Below are 16,295 nucleotides of genomic sequence, written 5' to 3' on the forward strand. Positions count from 1 at the left end.
GCATTTTTCCAGAATGTACTAGCATTGTCCATGAGCTCTCAAACTTCTCAGCTATAACTAAAATTTCACAATTTTATACATCTTTTAGGCGCTTCCAGAATCTACTAGTCCAGTAGCTCTCAAACTTCTCAGATATATGCATGTGTTTGCGCATTGACTGTCCGCTGCTCGTATTCGTACATGGTACATATGTGTAGACGCAATTATTTATTCGTTTATGTAGATACATAAAGATTGAATTATTGATGTGAATGTTTGTAGTTTACAGTCTCTCGCGCGCACATAGGCGTATAAGTAAATGCATTTGTGTGTGACATCTCTCTGGGCTGCCTTATATATGTGTATACTTGATTTGATTATTAACGTAAATACTGCTTGGCATGGCCTTAGCATCGCCTTAGTGATGGGATAACTTAGTGATGCTAATATCCGTGACAATATTTTGCTCGGCGAGCAGTTACAATCAAATATGCATGCCGTTTTGTCTTCAGTAATTCAACTCACGAGAGCGTTTCCGCTGCTTTTATTTGATTATTACCTTTGTATCGGTATGTTTTAGAAAATTCTTTTTCAATACTTTTTCTTTTAACGCCCACGCTGCTCTGCTCCTTTCTCCAAAGTTAGTTGACTTGCTTTTTCTTTCGCCTTTCACGTTGTTCAAAAAAAATTAAAAATATACACCACACAATTTTTTAAAATAGGCAGATCGCCAATGTGGAGATTAAAACCACGTTTTTATTTTATAAAAAAACTTTAAATTGTATTTTTTAAAACGCCTAAATGTATGCGTCAAATTCTTTCTAAATTTCTCACCATCATGAAAATTTTTGAAAATTGAAAAATCAATATTGAAAATTAAAATATTGATAAAGCATTTTTAAAATTACAAAGTTCAAAGTAACTTAAATACAAAGTTAAATAAAAATAATAAGAACCCTACAGTCCGTATATTATCAAATGATTTAAAAGGTCGTATGGAGCAGTTGCAACTAAATCGCCCAGCAGTTTCTGCGAGTAATCCAAAGGTAAAAATACCATCCTTTGACAGTTCTGTTCCTTTCCAGGTCTTTAAGCTCCAGTTTGGGAAGACCGCAACAGTGAACAACTGGAATGCTGAAGATGACGTTGCTGCATTGTTCGTAGCTTTAAAAGGACCAGTTGCGGAAATATTACAAACCATCCCAGAGTACGAGCTGAACAACTACGAAACATTGATAAGCGCTCTAGAGAGGCGATACGGAAGCGAACACGGGAAGCAGATATACCAAATAGAGTTGCAAAACCGCTACCAAAAACTGAATGAGCTCTGCAGGAGTTTGCGTCGGATGTTGAAAGGCTGGCCCATCTAGCAAATGCGGACGCACACGTGGAATACACCGAGAGGGTAGAAATCCAAAGCTTCATAAATGGCATACGAGACGTGGAAACGAAACGAGCTACATATGCGAATCCAAAACTAACATTCGCAGAAACGGTATCACATGCTCTGATTCTGGAAACAGCGTCGCTTCTGTGTAAGCCAGTTTTAAAAGCACGCCGTGTGGAAGTGGACAAGCTAGACTGGGTGAACACAATATTGGAGGCGCTGAAGGGATCACAACAGTAAAATGACGGAGTTATGAAGTGTTTCAAGTGTGGTAACCCAGGTGTCATTGCACGTCATTGCAGCACCCGTCCTGGTAATTCCAACTTGGGTGGCCGTAAACGCAAAGCTGGAGGAGATGAGCAAGAGCGAGTAAAATGTAAAGATCGAGAGCTAGCTCCAGCTGTTGAATGTCCTGTGATATCTATCTCGCAAATTGGAAGATAATCGAGCAGCCTTACCGTGTGAAAGGAGAGGTGGATGGCAAGGAGTGTGTACTGACTTTGGATACGGGCGCATCTCATTCCTTAATCCGATCTGATTTGGTCAATAGGAGAGTAAAGCCATTACCTGGAGTAAGGTTGCGTACGGTCACTGGCGAGTATAACCAAGTTTTCTTATTATATTAGCTTTATGTTTTTATGAAAAGAACAAAGCGTGTAGTTAATTAGTTTAAATTGTTTCCAAGCTGATAATATGTTCTCTCGTATACGGCCATATAGCCAGAGTTCGGAGCAGTGCAATAAATTTTGAGTAACAACACTGATCGAATTTAAGCGGGATGACATAATCAAAATCATTATCAAAGTGTTAATAAGACCTTAATTTGTAATAGATTTATTTATTTATAAACATTGTTGCCAATTATTTAGCACATTTTTATTTAGATTTACTTTAATGCATTCTTCTTGTTTATTTATTTTGGTTTTCCATTCCTCACATCTAAAATGTTCATTGTTGCACGCGGCAACAACAACGACAGCTTGTTGGGTGCGGAAATTCGGTGTAAGCAAAGGCAGCACGCAAGAAAGTCGTAAATTTTAGTAGGTTTACAAAAGGGGCCTACGAGAGGAGAGAAATGCTTATATTTTTAGTGCAAATTACCTACGTCATTCATTTCCAAAAGGCACTCTTTGTCACGTCTAGGAAGCTCGACCAGTTCCTCTAGCCACTTTGCCACTTTCTAGCCGGCTTTTTCTGTTGTAATTTCTTTTGGCATGTTTTTTTTTTTCAACTATTCTTAGTTTTCTTAAGTGAATGTGGAAATTTCGCAATGTGGATTTTTAATTGAATTTAAAATTGCACCATCACTCTGTGGTATTTAGAACAGGTGGGGTATAAAATAGAACATATACACTCTTTTTAAATGCAAAGGTGAATTGCATTGAATTGGAAAACAATGGGGGTCGCGGGTTGGAATGGGGTGTGCAAAATTCTATTTAATCCAAATTCTTGTCTACAACTACAAGATCATTAAAAACATGCATTTATTACCCGAAGAACATTTTCTCACATAATTATTTATTTAAAGATTGAAAATATTGCAATTAACGTATTAATAAAATATGTTCCCAGTTTTTGTTTATAAGATACGTGATTTCCGCATTCTTGGATTCATTTGAATTAGACGAACAGTTAACACTTTAATTTATTGCTAAGACTGTCGTAGAGTATTCAAAAAGGGCGCTCCCAGGAAGCGCTGTCTTGCGCAACTTATCGCCGGAAAGTTGCAAATGAGGCGATTCACCGTTACCTCCTCCTCATCCTCTCTACAACTACTGCACTAACAACGCTAAGGCGCTCAAAACCTTTCCGCATGCCTACCAATATATAAGGAAGTTAGTACTTCTACAAATTTGGAAGTTGTATCCCTACTAAGGGTGTAAACGTGGCGGGATCTTTTACGATCCTATTCATGTCAGATTTGCTTAGATGCCCGACCATTTAGCTTGAAACCATAGGCAAGGCACTTATCCGATTTTTCCAAATCATTACTACTTGGATTGTTTACCATAAAGTTGCTTTTCCAAACTAATATGGTCACACAGCGATCTGTATTTATTTAGTATGCTATAGTGTATTCTGGTTTAATTGTTCCAATTGGATAACTCTCTTAATCGCAAGGCTGACACGTGGCCGCTGCTCGATACAATGGTACGTTGTTGTTGTTGTATTTACGATAAATCACTCCCCGAAGGTTTTGGGGAGTGTATCCGATGTTGATGGTCCTTTGCCGGATATAGATCCGGTACGTTCCGTTAACAAAGCATCATTAAGGTGCTCGCCCGACCACCTCGGGAACGATTAACATGACCACATTAAACTAGGACATATCGCCCCCACCCCCTAGTTCCTTAAGGAACTTGGGGTAGCCAGAGCCTCACCGGCTAAATATGTGTATGATACATCTATATTTGTAACAGGATTCAGGTCACGTACGTGAGGTTGAAAATTGGGTGGCGAAAGCTCTGAAGCTAGAAAGCTTTGCATTTCGCTTGAGCTTCTGCGTCTATAAAGACTCACATAGAAAAAATTGGAATACCACGATTTTCTTTTGATTTTTTTTATTTATCGAGGAAAATCACATATATTTAGTGGTAAGAGGGTTGGACATAAAACGGACGATACACCACAAAAATGCATATATTATCCCAATAGTTTGAAGATATCATAACAAAATATGTCAGCTTTTCAAGGTCAAGTACTTACTTACACTGGATCTCAGTTTCGTTTTCGAAAAATTACACTGATGATGCCGCAAGGCCGAAACCGGTTTTTCTCCAAACCAAATTTGACAAGGAATGACGGAAAGTCGTTCTAATATATATCAACTAAATATAGTCTATTGGATTTTATAAAATATACATAATTTTAATCAACATTCAAAATAGTATAGGGTTTGGCTTACAAGAAGGATTTTTAAGTTCCAATCTTAGTTCGTTAGGCTACCTTACATTGTACCCAAAAGTAAAATTAGCGCAACACAAAGTAAAGAAACTTCATATGAAACTCGCCTGATTTGATTTTAAAATCATAATGTAACTCTAGCTACCAGAGCTTTGTTTCAGGTACTGAGATACCAAAATCCTTAGACGACATCAAACAATTTTGTTCGCTAGTTTGGCTGAATTTGATGGTTTCGCACCGAACTTCCTGTCGCTAGAATGACTGTAAGGTAGGGATTTAGCAAATGATGTGTTTTTTACTGATACACATGCAATTGAGACACATCTCAACCTTGTTAAGGGGTTTGCAAAAGTTATCATTAGAAATTTTATAGAGAAATTGGCCACCAACAGAGACAGCACAGTTAAATAAATTTATCACATTTTTTTTTGTAAAAAACCCGACCACCCTGATTGCGAGAACCACAATAGCTGGACTATTTTTTTAACGATAACAGAAACAAAAACAAATAATTATGTTAACAACATACGTTATACATGGTAAAAAATTCCAACCGTTTCGCAAATAAAATATGGTTAAAAAATTATGTAAGATTTCCTGTGAACCAAAAATATATATATATCATTTTTAGGTCATATAAAACTTTTCAAGGCAAACGAACCTTTTTTCAAATGAAATAAAACTTTTTTCAAATCAAATTAAACTTTTTTCAAATAAAATGAAACGTTTTACAAATCAAATGAAATTTTGTTCATTTAAACCTTGTTTTACATTTAAGAACGATTGTGCTATAAAAAGTGTACTATGGTAGCTTCATATATCGATTGCTGAGTGAAATATCGTCCTCTCTCTGCAGCCGATTCCAAAATACTCTAGGTATTTCAGGAAACTTTTGAAAACCAGCCCATTTCTGATTTTGTTTGAAGAACACCTTTAGCCATTTATTCAAAAATTCCAATCTCACAGTGCCATGGTGCACAGGTAGATCAAGCGGGAATAGCGTGGGTTCAAGCGCGGGGCTATAAAGTGTCGAAGAGTATGTGTCTTACATACAGAGCATGAGGTCTTACAACCTTAGACTAGCAATGTTGCTTCTATCATTAAAAGGAGAGGACTGTATACTCATGACGGGTATTCTGACTGGACACTGCCTTCTGGCGTCGCATGCTTTTTAATTAGGCTTGGTCAGTGATAGCAGATGTAGGAAGTGCGGGTTGGAGGAGAAAACTATCGAGCACGTTTTGTGCTTGCCAGGTTAAGACCCCAGCTATTAGGAGTGATACAGCTGTCATATATAGTAGCAGCAAGTGGCTTAATTCCTAGAAAGCTTCTAGTATTTACGCACTCATTCAGTCTATGTGAGGTGCTCATGAACCGGCCAGTTCAACCTAACCTAACCCACCGCCGTGGCAAAGAACGTTACCCAGAAACGGAAAATTTTTACCCATACATGCAAAACTTTCTTTTCGGCTTTCCCGTATTTTTCATCTATACGTTCATACAATCATACACTCATACATTCACACGGTCACCGCTCCGGCAAACCAACACCTACACAGATACATTTGGTTAGTGCCTTGACCGCGATGTTGCTAATACACTAAGTGATGCCCAAGTGACTTTTTACTTCCGCTGCAACATTGTGTTCAGTGCCAACATTGCGGCTAAGGCACAACACACATAGGCACAGAGACAGCAGAGACAGGCTGTTGTTACACCCTTGGATCTGAGTCAAAGTCCTAGAAAATTAAATTTTTTTAAATTTTCAGTAACTGAAATTTCTTTATTCCATGAACTGATTCTATAACGTGAACCTCTGGAATACATTATTTTCTATTAACATGTTCATTTAATGCTTTTAATTTGAACATGTCCCACCGCCTGCCTTCAAATCATCCAACAGGCACGGTCTGCATGACACTCTGGATTAGGATATTGGCAGTTCTTGGTCATCAATATCCCGCCGGGCGCTATGGAGTTCCGTAAGCCCTCACACCATCGGTATATGTGCCTGCTATAGTAAAGAGTAGTCAATGTATTCCTTGTAACCAAGACGTTCACTGCCCATATCTTTTTCTGAAACTTGTATGGATTCTTTGAATTACATCAGGATCCCTATCCTGTTCTACATCGAATCTGAAAGCATTATTCCAAACAAATGCTCAAGCGATTTATTGAGTTTTGAAAGAAGTTAATCATTTATTGGTGGACTGCTAGGCTAGGCTCAGCGATGTACTTAACCAAAAACAAATTGCTTAGCTACGGTATGGTTATCACTAAGGCGTTATGCTATGGCATCAATAACAGAATACATTGATTTCCATAAGGTTGATTGCCTCAGCTGTTTTACACGAACTTTGCCAGGGCCATAAAGTATTTATTCCGCAATTTTCTTATTATCTCATGTTCTATTCGTTAAAGAGGAAACTTTAAAGCTAAGAATAAAGTTTGATTTCACAACCTAAGGCATTTGCATATGCCACACATTTATTGCATACAATAAAAAACATTTTTTTAAATCGCAATTATAAACATTTATTTAAAGATAACACAAAAAAGAAGTATGGCCATTTCTACTCCTGATTGGGATATCACCATATCTCAGCTGCCGTTTCGAAAAAGCTCTTTCTTAGAATAATTTCTATATTCAACGTGAGCTGCAAAGTGTAGGAAGAAAGTTCTGAAATGGGGCGTTCAGCCGAGTTAGTGTGATTTTCCACTCAGTAATCGATTTATACCAACACCCTGCAATTAACGCTCTCGAAGCGCTCCATTTACAAAGTTTAGAATGTCAATTTGAGATACAACTGTAAAAATACTCGGTATATATCTACAACCAAGATTATACGATGCCACAGCACAAAGTTTTCCATCTACAACTCCCGGTGTCCCAATATCTTCATTGCAAATATCAGCTTCATCATGACCAGCACAAATCATTTCAGGTGTGAAAGTAAATCCATGTCTCCCATAACGCTGCTCACACTCATGATGTTGAAGTGAAGTCAAGAGAGTAGATTTGAGTATATCCGAAGTCCTCCCATTATTTGGAGTTGTCCAACCCCATCCACTAACTCGCATTTCTGTGCGCGTTAAAAATGAGCAACTGCCAAATCTTATTATTTGTTCCGCCTTAAACAATCCACACACTTTCAGCACAGCAATATTCATAAATTTTGTATTGGAGTTAAACAAGGAATGACGAATTACACTCTCCACCTTGTAAACATGTCCTTCATTTATGCGCTTTAAACTCGTTACTCCAGCTATAACAGTCAACAACTTCTCGTCTATTTCTGGCACACAACTTGCAGCTGTCAGCACCATCTCCGTACTGACTATTGAACCAACGCAACGATTTTTGTTGTTACTAAGTATTGCTACTAAATAAGGACTTCTCGCTATGTCCCAATTCGTGCCACCTACTATGCGATATTCCGAATTGGTATGAGTTAAAATGCAGCCAAATATAACAAACAAGAGCGCTAAACAATTGCGTGGACTCATTTTTTTTAGTTTGATACTATTTCCACCGATTTTTAAGTATAGAGTACACCAAGATCAATTTTATGGGCGCTATTTATACATAATTGGGTCGTGGGATTGAAAAATAGGCAAAAACATTTGATTCTAGATTCCAGGAATGTGAACAATAAAAACACTTCTACATTTGAATTAAAGCTTTATAGAATTGAAGATTTATATTTTTTCCCTCCACCCCATTTAACATTGAGCAAATTCTTTGTTAGAAGTACCTTATTAAAATTTCAATGCCCTTAATAATGAAAAATGCACAATATTTATACAGCTTTTTAAAATGACATTTCTATAGAAATTTCTTATTATGTTAGCTTTATATTTTTATGAAAAGAACAAAGCATACACTTAATTAGTTTCAACTGTTTACTGTTTATCGTATACGGCCATATAACCAGAGTTCGGAGCAGTGCAATAAATTTTGAGTAACAACACTGCTCGGACTTAAGCGCGATGACATAATCAAGATGTAGTTAAAAGTGTTAATGAGATCTTTCTTATGTTCCTAAATTAATGGCGCATATTCATAGTCGAAATAAAATAGGTTTTAAATTTATGTGCAGCTTTTTTGACAGATAGCTCATAGAAAATTATGTCAAAAAGCTGCAACTAAATTTAAAACTTATTTTATTTTGACTATGATTATGCGCCAATGTGTTTAAGACGGCTTCTAAAGGAATTTTAAGAATGAGTGACAGCAAGTATATACCGATTCTGATATATTTCGTATGCGGCGAAGTAATCTTCTTAGCGCAGGACCTATAAAATCCCCGCTCTAGTTACGTTTTTCTTGCATTATATCAACGTACAAGGATCGTCAGTTGTCAAGACAGTTTATCCCATTTAACTTCCAACTGTAAAGCAAGCCGCAGCTGGAAATACATTATCTAAGATTCGTCCAAAGAAATAGCAATACCACTGCTCTAAATGCCTTCAACATTAATATAACGTATGGACTTAATCCAGGTCCTTGTAGTAAGGGAACGGTCCTCGTTTCACTTGACCTGTCGAAAGCTTCACGTGACCATGCATCCTCAAGGCCTCAATACTTAAAAATGTTCAGCGAAGCATCGATCAGTCGTCGTTTTAAATCAAGAATAATTATGCAAGGCTTCCCGAGGTCATTTCGCAGCAGAAATAGTCACCTTAATCTTCCACGCCAATAACTGCGCGATGGGCACTGAAAATTCCTTGTGCATAGTTCCGGCACTAGGACTACATATATTTATTTCAAATTCGTTTAATAAACTGTACACTTTCCGCTGGTCCCATTCCGAGTGTTTTCTGAACCTACCGCTAAATAACAAATTTATAGTTGAATGTTGAATGATGTGCCCGCTGAGAAGAATTTAAAACTGCTGCAAAAATATTAAACCCCCTTGTGGTAAACTCCTTATCTTTCAAAGTCGAAGTCTAAACAAAAGGGTTCATGGTAAATATGTTCTTACATCTGACTCAGAGAGCAAAATTCAACAAATGATGTAACTCTTCACTGATTTGTTCTGCCGATGAGGAAATAGCAGGATGATATGATAAGTAATGTTTAACTGACGGTGGATGAGATAGAGAAGGATATGCGTGCCGCCTCTTGCGCACGAATCACAACAGATTCCTCTCTCGACGATTGCTAGGGATGAGGGCTTCAAATCAATGTATCAGGTACGAAATTGCCCGCAACTGTCTCCCTTCCTCGTCGCCCTTCCGTCCCAAATAGGAAGAAAAGAAATTTTTTCCGCAATTGGTATTCGTGTATGGTCGAGGATAGTGGCTAATTCTATACAATAGAATGACACTTTTTATACACATCCAAAAATATCAAGGGGGTATCAAAAGACGCGTTTTGGATCCAAGATATCGAATGCGAAAACGGAGGTAAATTTTAGGTCTGTCAAGATATATTTGCAAAAGAAATCGAAAATTTTCATGTGGTTGTTGTAGTTTGATGATTTTGTTTACCCACAAAAAAATTGTGAACATACGTGTCTTGCGCGGATAAAGTTTTGGTCCGGTGTTGGACCCACCCAGGGTAATTTTTTATAAGCGCGGCCGAAAGTCACCAAAGCAGAAATGTGTTCTGCGCAAAAATACTATGGATCCCACCCCCGGTTTCGGAGCACTCCGGGATCATTTTTCGGGTTTTTGTTAATAAAAGTCGTCTTCCCGATATTTTTGGACATATATTAACAGTGTCATGCTTTCGTGTATAATTGCCGGATAATGAAAAATGGCCATTCAGTTGATCGAACAAATCCTGTTCATGTGTGTTAAAAGTCGCGAGCCGTATCGTCATATTGAGCTTTAGTCTTCGTTGTAGCGAAACTTTCGGTAATTAATCAAAAACCAAGGTGTTCAAAACAACACTAGACAAGACACCACTCCTACAATGAGTCGGCTGTAAAGGACCCATTTCTTTGAAATTTCCACAACGCGTCTAAAACAATTACCAATCCGCGTAGGTCACGGTAAAGGATACATGCACGGTTTAATAGTGAAATGTCTAAATCTTTCACCGTGAAAGGTTTTGTTTTTTAAGCGGTTTTATTTAGCTTGACTTGACAGGCTGGCTGGTTGGATGGCTGGTAGGATGGCTGGCTGGCTGGCACGAATATTGGAATATAGTTCAGAACCCGACGACAATGCAATAATAAGAAGAAAAACACTCCGATAGGTGGCGCATGGATCGAAATATTTCAAAAATCCGTATTTGGTCCAATATTTTTCATATTTTGAACACATAATACATACATAAATAGAACGCGATCTATGATGCCCGATTTGGCTCATATCTGGAACAAATATTACATATAGTCCGGTAGAAGTGACATCAAAATATTTTGGAGTTCGAGGAGGGACAAGCATACGCGGCGCAGATTCGACTAAAGTCTTTGGAAGGATTATGTACTGGGGACTTAGATTGTAACAAATTGTCAGGAAAGAGTCCGTGTAATAATGAGTTATTAAATGAACTAAATAGGATGAGAAAGAATAGGCAATTAAATAAAGACTAAAAACTTGAAAAGAAAATAATTAAAAACAAGTAAGGAAGGCTAAGTTCGGGTGTAACCGAACATTACATACTCAGCTGAGAGCTATGGAGACAAAATAAGGGAAAATCACCATGTAGGAAAATGAACCTATGGTAACCCTGGAATTTGTTTGTATGACATGTGTATCGAAAATTAATGTATCGTCAGGAGAAAAGTGTACCCTAAATGTGCTTATTCTTGAATAACAATTTATGGCTCATATTTCGAAACAATTTTTATTCATATTTGATAACTATCATTGTAAAATTGGACTTAAATTGTTATATTTTATTGTTTTTCACAGTCATTTTCTGATCATATTCTCGAACATTTTTCAATCGTTTTTGTTCAGATTTTTGAACCATTTTTCAATACAATTATCGTGATCTTATTTCGGCTATTTAATAGCAGGTAATTCGCAATCAAACTTGACCGATATACAATTACGACTACAACATCCAACATCAGCCATGACAGTCAACATTTTAAAATATGATACGATTGAAAGCACTTGAAGAAGATCAAGTAAAAATAACAATTTTATCACGTTTCATATCATACTTTTATTATTTTTTATGTTTTTTGATGATAGTATTTAATGGGGATCCCACCAGCATTTTTTGAAAATTTTGATCAAAAAATATTCAAATATCATACCCCAAGATGATTAAAAACGTTCAAATTTAAAAGCATCTTCTGTTCGAAAATTAACGCATCGTCGGGAGAAAAATGTACCATAAATGTGATTATTCTTGAATAATAATTTATGATTCATACTTCGAAATGCCTTTTGTTCATATTTGATATCATTGTAAAATTGAGCTTTAATTGTTTTAGAGTAATATTTGAATGCTTTGCACAGTCATTTTCTAATCATATTCGTGAACATATTTCAATCGTTTTGGTTGAGATTTTTGAATCATTTTTAAATGCGATTACGATGCATTTATTCTTCATATCTCATTCAAAATAAGATACTACATAATAATCTTATGTCATCAGGGGAAGAAAGAATACGGAAGTGAGCTATTTGAACCACAGGTCAATCGCAAACAAACTTGACCGATATACTCCTCGACTACAACATCCAGCATCAACTATGATCGTCAACATCTTGAAATACGATATGGTACGGGATGTTGAAGCCATATCCAGGTACATACATATGTCAAGAGAGTTTCACTTACCTGGGGTTCACAACTTTTGTATTGTCTAATTTGTATTTTCTGGGAAGCCGAAGGTGGATGAATGGTTGGGGACATCTTTTCTTAGGAGCAGTATTTACATTATATCTTGTCTTGAAGAATAAAGTTTTAATATATTTTTTCTGAACTTCATGATTGAAAAAATGTGAGTATGTGAAAAAAATAAGATCTTCAATGAAAAGTAAAATTTTAACAAGTATAAAATTCATTATTCAGCCAACCAAGATAGTCAGAAAAGATTCAGAAAGCTGAATGAAAAATTATTCAAAATTTTTGATCACCTAAAGTAAACACGTTTGATTCAAATATGATTTCAAAATGTGATTGAAAAGCTATATTGAGTTTTTGATCATCAAAAATATTTATATTTGATTATTTCTTTTGTTCAATTGTGTGATAAATCATTATTTAGTCAGAAAGAGTAATCAAATTGTATTGATATGTAGGGAAATTCGAAACCCAATCACCTAAATGCTGAGTGGGATGTTGAAGCCATGTCTATGTTTGTATGTCAAGAGAAATTCACTTACCAACTTTCGTAGGGTCCAACCATTATGTATTTTATGAAAAGCCGAATGTGGAGAAATAGTTGTAAAATTTTAACAGGTATAATATGTATAATTCAGTCAATAAAGATAGTCAATAAAGCTCAAAAAGCTGAATCAAAAATGATTAAAAATGTAATTGAGAAACTACATTCAGTTTTTAATCATCAAAGGTAAACAGATTTGATTATTCTATTTGTAGATTTTTATGAAATAATAAAATTTAATCATCAAACGTCTTCAAAAATGATTCCAAAAAGGGGAATGAATTTTTTTTCAGTTTTTTATCATATTCATATTTCATTATTTCTTTGCTCAGTTGTATGGTAACTCATTATTTATTCAAAAAGAGTAATTAAATTGTATTGATATGTAGGAAAATTCAAAATTTAAGCACCTAAATATTGTTTGGGTAGTTGTATATACACCTAGTAATATACAAAATATTATTTTAACGAATTTAGGGAAATACCGCTCATTTGCAACCTTCTGCTTACGTTCGTATCGCTAAACTGTTGAATAAAACACTCCAATATTCTGTATTACAAAATGGTCTTTATTGGTCTACTTTAAGAGTACTTCGCAATTAAACTTCACTTCGCAACTGATACCGTGCTTAAATCAAACTGATATCGGACTACCCAGCTTCTACTGCTTTTATACTCTCTGCCCAAATGTCTAGACGTTTCTTCTTTTAGAATCCTCTAGCTGGTCACCAGCATACGCGCGTGTATTTGTAGTGTGTAACCATATGCGTGTGTATATGTGAGCGAAGTAGTAGCTGATGATGACATGCTTTTGTGAGTATCTCTCTGCTGCTTTTATGTATGTATGATTAATTTGTTTACGTACATACAAGTGTGGAAGCTTGCTTTATTGTTGTTGTGGCTTTATTTACTTAGTATTAGATTAGTGATGTGAGTATCACTTAGTGTTACTAATATTCGGCACACTGCCCTCCACCTAAGTCTGATCGTCCCGATCAGACAAATCTCTCGATCTAACTGCTGCTAGCCTCTCCAAATGAACCACCCTTCTATTTCGCGGTTTCCCAATTGTTTGAATGCGGTAGATGACATCACTGATCCTCTTTACAACTTTGTACGGGCCTTCCCAACTGCACTAAAATTTGGATGGAACACTTTTCCGCCGGTGAGGGTTGTATAACAGTACCAAGTCTCTCTCCACGAACCCTTCCGAATTGTTCTTTTCGTCGTACCTGTGGTTAAGCTTAACGCTCACTATCCTAGTTCGTTGCCTCACACTCTGTTGTTTAGCCACTGGACGACTTCGCAGAGCCTGATCTTGACGGGGTGACTTTGCCTCATCAGTATCATCTTGATGGTTCACAACAGTATTGCGGCCTGGCTTGAAACTACCCTTGCATTCTTTCTGGGAAATTCTGTCATTCGTTTTAGTGCATCCATTAGGGTTTGTCACTGCCAGTGTTTTTATCGCGGGTACCTTGGGTTTTGATTTGTTTGGCCCATTCATTCCATCAACCTTTGCTCGATTTACTTTCTTTGACTTTTGTGGTCTCTGTTGAATCTCCTCCACCAGCACTCGCTTACTGCTGAACTCTTTCTCCAGACTGAAGTTAAGTGGTACATCCTGGTTCTTATAGCGAATAATCCTCCTCTGCATATCGATCCTAATGTCGTGGTCAACTAAGAAGTTCAGCAACAATCTCTGCCACAACGAATTTGTGTAGAATCGTCACCTTTCCAATTAAGACCTCACATACCACTTCTCCTTGGACTTGGTTATACTTGCCAGTGACCGTACGCAACCTTGCTCCAGGTAACGGTTTTACTCTCCTGTTGACCAAGTCAAATCGGATTAAGGAATGAGATGCGCCCCTATCTACAGTCGGTACACGTTCCTTGTCATCCACATTTCCTCTGACGTTAAGACTGCTCGAGTTTCTTCCGATTTGTGAGATAGATATCACAGGACATTCATTAGCTGGATCAAGTTCTCGATCTTTACGTCTGACTCGCTCTTGCTTATCTCCTCCAGCTTTACGTTTAGGACTAGCCAAGTTGGAACTACCAGGATCGGTGCTGCAATGACGTGCAATGTGACCTGGGTTACCGCACTTGAAGAATTTGACGGCACCATCGTTTTTCTGCTGCGCTCCTTTTAATGCTTCCAAAATTGTTTCTACCCAGTCAGCCCTTTCCACTTCCACGCGATGAGCGTTGTATGCGGGCTTACTCAAAAGTGACGCTGTTTCCTGAGTCAGTGCATAGGATACCGTTTCAGCGAATGTCAGCTTTGGGTTTGCTTATGTCGCGCACTTCGTTTCCACGTCCCGAATGCCATTTATGAAACTCTCGGTGCATTCCACGAGTGCGTCCGCATTTGCGAGGTGAGCCAATCTTTCAACATCCGACGCAAACTCCTGCATTGTTTACTATATAGTTTGGCAGCTTAAATTGAGGTTATGTTGCGAATAGAGTGGAAGGCAGTGAAATAGGCAGTCGAATGACATATAATGAAGGAATGGTGTTCGGAGTTTTTTCAAAGTTGAAAAAAAATAATAATAGCTTTAATATAAATAAAAATATTGTTTTAATAACAACAAAAAGGCCTTATCTTATATATAAAATTCTCGTGTCACAATGTTCGCTTCCGTACTCCTCCGAAACAGCTTGACCGATTCTCATGAAACGTGGACGCGGGTACCCCTAGAATGTGTTTATAGAATATGGATAACAAATCAAAGCTGTTGATGAGTGCTTTAGTAGAGGGTAATTTTCATACCCCTGGATGACTAAGGCCTCGAGCACGAAATAAAAACATTGTTCTTTCAAAAATGCATCCTTTTTGGGTTGCATTGGAATGCAAAATATTAACGATACTTAACCTGACGGGTAAACAACAAATTTTCTAGCTGTTTTGGAAGCATATCAGTTACCTGTGTTTATGAACTGTAGGTATGTACCATTGTTATCTATGTACATTGTATACATTGCGCTGTTGAAAAAAATTTGAATCTTGTCTCCAGCCAAACATTTATACTAAGCATGTACTACAATTTAAGTCCGCAATGTGTTAAGGTTTAGCTACAGGCTATAAACCGTTTCATCTTTTCCTTTAGTTTTTAGTCTAATCATTCAAAAATGCCACCTTTCCAAATCTCAAACTTAATATATGCAGCTAGTGAGAGATTTAGACGCAGGATAAGCTTAAGGAAGGTAGCACATGAAAATCCGCTTACTGTAAAAATATCTTGAGTTGGATAAGTTTAATTCAAAATAGCTTATATTATTCCTCGTGTTAAAGGATACAACTATTTTTCACACTTGCTTATACTTTGAAGAAAAAAATGTGTAGTGTTTAAAAATTTCGGGTGGTTAAGGCATGTGCGAAGCGTTTGACAAAACCACATTGTAAATTTTCTTCAAAATTTGTCATCCAAAGAGCCACTACTTCTAAGACCTTTTGTCCTGAATACTCCAACGGTCAACGCGTGTGGTCATATCAAAGCTTATGTATCCTCACCCTATATCAAAATGCGTGAAAAAGTGCAGTGGCAGAAATTATAACTTTCTTCGAATACTTTTGTCACGCTGTGAACATTGCCTTGCGGTTACGTCAAAAGTGTCAGGAAGACTATATTTGTAAATTTTAAGAGGAACGCTGGAATCTTTTCTTTCCAGTCATGATCTGCACACATCACTACAGACGTAAAGAGTTTGATATATAT

This window comes from Eurosta solidaginis, chromosome 5, assembly GCF_040869045.1.
Source record: "Eurosta solidaginis isolate ZX-2024a chromosome 5, ASM4086904v1, whole genome shotgun sequence".
Taxonomy (NCBI): domain Eukaryota; kingdom Metazoa; phylum Arthropoda; class Insecta; order Diptera; family Tephritidae; genus Eurosta; species Eurosta solidaginis.